This window comes from Aythya ferina (assembly GCF_964211825.1).
Source record: "Aythya ferina genome assembly, chromosome: 1".
Lineage (NCBI taxonomy): Eukaryota > Metazoa > Chordata > Aves > Anseriformes > Anatidae > Aythya > Aythya ferina.
Window position 1 is genome coordinate 116,368,673 of NC_140296.1, and position 6,000 is coordinate 116,374,672.

A 6,000-nucleotide genomic window follows, 5' to 3' on the forward strand; every position below is an offset into this window, starting at 1 on the left:
TGTGTACTTCAACATTCATATTTTACTCTCATACGAGTAGCAAGAGAAGCAGAAAGGATCCCCCAGCTAGGAAATAATGGCAAAGTTTTGGAGGTAATAAAGCACATTGACAGTAACATTATTCCAGGGAAACTGGCAAATTAGGGTAAACCTTCAACCCCACAGTAGTACAGACTTGTACAGAATTATACAGGACACGAACGTAACATGGTATTAATGAGACAACAAACACCTTGTATTCAGAGACATCGCAAAACGGCACCCATGTTGTCAGTCACCTTCAGACCTTATAGGCTGCATGACATCCAAACTAGGGACCTTGTATGTGCACAGGAAGAATTCCACACCTCGTATGTGCAACGGTTTGAGGAAGAAATCTTTTAAGAAACAATATGAAAAGCAAAGGTGCATCTTATATCTTACTGCTTTCTAAGATTTAGGTATGGTTTCATTCATGATTCACACTCTTGAACTCTGAGTTGTGAGGACTATTTTTTTTTTTCTCCCTTCAATTCAAGGAGAACGTGGACTTTGTAGCCTGTAGGGAAGGAGTTATTGTTCAGAGTGTTTAAAGAGCAGTTTCTACTTTAATGCCTGGTAGGACAGAGGAACAGTCCACGTGTAAATGCACCAAGGCATAGCTGTAGGGTACAAACCAAGACAAACTGCAGCACTGTCAAAACAGGTCCAGTGTTACCTGCAGCTAGAGGCAAGCCTCTGGTGCCATGTTAATGCCAGATAATTTTGGGGGTCTGTGGTCTGGTTGAAGGTGTCAGGGTGATAAAGAAGGCCCCCAGCCTCTAATTGGATCCTTTCTTTAATTTCACACAACTGGTCCTGCAAGAGAAATCCATGATGTCAAAGAAGCCTTAAAGCTACTGACTGAGATAAACACTATATTGGCACTACCTCACTGCTACCTCACTGAAAATTAAAGGCTTCGGATGTTACTAGTGATTATTCAGAGATGAATAGGTAACAGACAGCTAGAAGGTAAAGGGGGGTGGGGGGACACTTACAAATCACAGAGTTACAGAGCTGAGAACACCAGTATACTGATTCTCCGTGTACAGACAGACCCAGGAGCAAAATCACAGCTGTATACTCTTGAGTTTTGTACTTCTCAGGTAAGCTAAGAAAACTATACAAATAAAGCCGTAGGCAGCAAATCTCTTATGTCTTTATCAAAATCTTCCATATATTAAAAAAAAAAAAAAAATCATAGATGTATCTCACTTTTACATACCTGAGCAGGGAGAGGGGTGCTTTCTCTTAAGGCTTCCAGATTAACAAAGGATGTGTCTAGAGAATTTGTCAGTGAATGATAAAAATTGAGAGAGGAACATTCACTCATTGACTGGGAAGTTATCAAACTTGTAGAGCCTAGGGGCTGTCTTCAGATGCAAGAGGATTCCTGTTGAAGACAAGGGAAATTGTGTGTCTCTGCCTGTGAAAAGAATTTGATCCTGGCCCTAGGTACTTCAGAAAAAAGTATTTTCTTGTCTTTCTCTAAAAAGAAACTCACTTGATTCCTCTTTCAAAAGCAAAAAGAAACATCATAAAACACATTATTAGAGACAGCCTGGATACTCTATCCCCACCCTCTAGCTTTCCTCTCCCTGTCTCCTTATTATTTATAATATTATAAATAGAAGGTCAGACGTAATACACAACTTCGAAGTAACCTTATATGGTAATTTTGCTGCAACAGTAAAAAATGATCAGTTTCTCTGTCAGACAGCCAAACAACACTTCTGCAGTTCTTTTTGCACTGACTTCCAATCTCACGAACATTTGGTCGACAAGCATGTTTCTGTTACAGTCCTCATCTCAGCTATGATGTCTGAAATTTACAACGCTCTTTTTGAGTGAAAACCCGGCAAGAGCCACCCCTGATAAAAATAGCAGCAAGGAGAAAATCCCAGTGAAGGAATTCAAGCCAATCTTTGCAGCGTGTCAAGGCTAATATATGCCCTGCCAATTCAGAAGCTGGAGATGCATGCTTTACACGTTTAGTAGAGAAGCAAGGTGAATGAGAATAAACTGGTCAGCCACAGCATGCTCACAAAGGCCTGGCTGATGGTATCATGCACTCAGCCCTGCATGAGGATATGGAGGAATGAAGCCTTCTTCTGCCAACTTTGTCCTGCTTCTGTGATGGTAGGAGGAGGGCAGTGATGCCACTGCACGGTGGGGAAGCAGCCTGGAGCAAACCAAAATGCTGCAGCAGGATCTGAATCTGTTAAGAAGTGTTTCCATACGAGAGAGAGTTAATTTTTCAAACTCATGAAGAGGACAGCACAGCCACAAGACTTTCTTGCCTAGCTACCACAGAGACCCCCTCTTTGCATGCCCAAGAGAAATTAGAGACAGTGGAGCTATGCCACAAACCCTGGTATGTGGCCCAGCACAGTTGGATTTGTTCACAGATTTCATTTTTTTCACTACAGAAAGGTCACACGTCAATTATTGTACATGGTGCACTTCATTGAGAGATTACTGAACACTATCAATGAGGCTGTAATAGAAGTCCGTACTGCATCAGGAAAATCCAGCAGTTTGACTGAGCTGATGGATGCGTCATCCGTTCCCAATATCCCAACTGCTATTAGAGATCAAAATATCTCTCCCTGTAACTGCTCCAGACATCTCATCTGTTCTTCTGGGTGAATGTACCATTAAATGTCAGTCCGTACACATATCACTGGGGTGGGGAGGGGGGGAAGAAGGGGGGATTAATAAGCTAGAATGGTCATGTCTGAAAGAGACACAGATCTGAACATAGTAAATGGCTCAAGAGACATTAAGACCAAGCATTTGTCATGCCTCTCAGCATCACAAGGAGCAGCACTTCAAAAGTCTCAGAAGGGGATCAACCATTCAGAGACACAGCACAACACTTGGTATGGGATCGTTGGCAGCAGGACCAAAAATGGCCCTGATTTTCTGTACTAGATGGAGGTTGCTTTACTGTTTCACAATACGCCCTCTTGTACTCTCGTACCTTCAGTCCCCTGTGAACAGCAGATGGTTCAGAGAGTTTGTCTGACAGCAGGGTGCTCTCAGGACACAAAGAAGAAATGAGCTAATGGCACAAAGGCTTCTTGTCTGGCTGGTTGGTCTGCACATGGTGGCTGGAATGGGAAGAACTGCACTATTTTTCTCCTCAAACATGTGTTGCAAATGTGAGGAGGGTATATCAGGACTCCTGGGGCATTTTTAATGACACCAGAAGAGATTATTTAACCTCGAGAGGTTAACATTTAATAATTAGGTTAGAACCTGCTGTTATCAGACTTGTCAGTCTTCTACCGCTAAAAGAAATTTTAAACATCTGTGGAGGCCACAAACTGGGGAAAAAAAACTGTCCTGCTTCAAACATTGGGCAAAAAATGTGTAAGGAAAACATTTTCAAAAGTATCCTGGGCTCATTTCCAACTGAAGTGTTTAAAAATGAGGGATGGTACCTAAAAGTGAGTGCCTAGTGGGATCAAAAAAATCTGCTGGAACTTTTGAAGATAAGCAAGACGCAGGTTTTAAATACCTGTAACACTTTGACATTGTCAGTTTGGTCATAAGTTATTCACATACCTTGAAGGTTTTTGACTTAAGTAGCTCACTCCCTTTTCTCACCTAAATTCCTTCAAGTCCCTGGGTATCCAAGGGAGACTTAGTATTCTATGTAAGTAAGATGCTTTTGAAAATTTGCAGTAATTGCTTCTGCTCTGACACATCTTTTTCAAAGTAAAGGCTGTAAATTCATTATACACTGGCATTAAACTAACAGAAAGGAAAGAGCAGCACATACGTTTTCTGATAGACAGGAAAACGGTATGGTAAGAGTACTGACATCAGGCTCCAGGGTACACTCAGCATAGCTGCCAGTAGATTAAGGGTTAAAATAGAAACCGAAACATTAAAATTACAGAGCAAGAAGGGAAAGCACTTGAAAAATAGACACAAAAATAAAGCTTGCACCACAGCTCAGACCAAATTAAACCAGGCCTGCACAACATCTGGTCTGGAGATGGTATGCTAGCAGCTGAGTGGCAGCGCAGCTGACAGGTTGACAGGCTGACAGGTAGTGAGAGAAGGTCTCCGGCTGGCTCAGAGGCTCCCCTGCTCAGCCTAGCTGGGGATACCTGTTCTGCTTCCCGTCCTGCAGCTGGGGAGCGTTTCACACCCGTGCCCACAGACAAGGCAGCCTACAAAAAGGAGCTGGGGAAGGCCAAGAGGAAGAAAGCAAAGAAATAGGGAGGGAGCACTGCAGCAGGCAAGGACACGAAGGGATAGGGTGGGAACATGACTGGGAAGGTGCAGTAGAGAAGGAGGTTCCCAGGGTGGTGAACCACATGGCATGTACACCGGGAAACATCAGATCCCACCAAACAGAGGAGACACATGGACCTGGTGCTTCAGTGCTGAAAGCAACAGTGGCTTCACCACTGAGTCCTCTGAGAGAGGCAGAGCCCAGACACCCAGCTCCACTCTTCTCAGCTGATGGAGCTGAAGTGGCCAGCTGCCTTTTCTCAAAACCTTCACAGAAAGAAAATTTTCACAATTTTAATCTACCAAGTTGGCTGAAAACATTTCAATTTTGTAATGTTACAATTGTACAAGAAAGAAAAATGCATTTAATCTAATAATTGTTTTTTCTTATTTTTACAGCTCTGACTATCCTGAAAGTCACTTTCATATTCCCCAGTGGTTTAACAGAAATGGAAGTTGCTGTTTTCTGAGTGTTTCATATGGCCAAAAGAGGACAAGCTTACCTTAGACCATTAAAAAACAAAACAAAAACAAACAAACCAAACAAAAGAAACAGCCATCTAACAAGGAACCCTAGAATCTAATTTGCCAAGTCACTCTGTGCAGTCTCCCAGCTTTATGCTGGACTTCTACACTGCCTGGCATTATCTCATTTCCCTTTTGCCTTGTAAAGATTCTAAATCTGCACAGATATTCACATACGTCTGTGAAACTTCCAGCAGGTGCTTTGGTCTGTCAGTGTGATTTAAGTTGTAGGCTTCTTATGTTGGGACTCTGCTGTTGCTAACACTTGCATGCTTAACTACCTCACGTAGCAGAGTTCAGCACATGTGCAAGAGTTTACAAGACTGGCTATTTGCTCAAGAACACTTATAAAGACGCATTATATGAGAGCTATAAATATTTGGAGAGTGGCCAAGAACAAGTTTGGAAACTATAAAAGTAACATTGGGGGTGAAATGGCAACCTACATTGACCAAAGAGCAATGCTTCATTACAGTTTACAGGATTTTTTTTTTCTTTCCCCTAGAAATTAATGAAATATTTGAAGAAAAACATTGGAGGAAGTTTTCTTTTGTGCTTCTGCATTTTCCTGGGAACAGTCATTACCTTCTTTGTTTCAGACACTATAAGAACCAAGCTCTACCAGAGTACTTGAAGAGTCTTAGCAATGCTTGAGCATAACCTGGACGTTTGTGGCTTAAAATTATGTTTTTATTAAATGTTTCTGTTTCAGCCAATGTATATTAAAAATAATAATAATAATATAAAAAAAATCAGATGATCCTGGAAATTCAGCTTTGTGATGCCTTCTCCATTAAGGTTACTTAAAGTCATACAAAACTGATTCAAGGACATGTTTCAAGTCATACAATGTCTCTGCTTGTCTAGATGCAACAAATTACAACATCTGACAAAAAGCACATAAAAAAGTACAAAAAGTACAGGCGAGATTGTAGGAAGGAATTATTCACAGAAAACACAGAAAACAACATATGTAAATGACAGGAGAAGGGCAAACAAAATGTCTATCACTATAAAAGGGAGAGGAAGGCAAATTACTGGAAGAAAGAAGCCAACAACCTAACTGTAAATACATTAAAGAAAACAAGAAGATGAGCCAAGAGCCAGCGAGGATTAGTTAGAGAAAAACCAAGTCAAACAATTCATTAATTTCCAGAAGATGATAGCGGGGTTTGTGGTTAGGGAAAAGTATGCACACAATATATC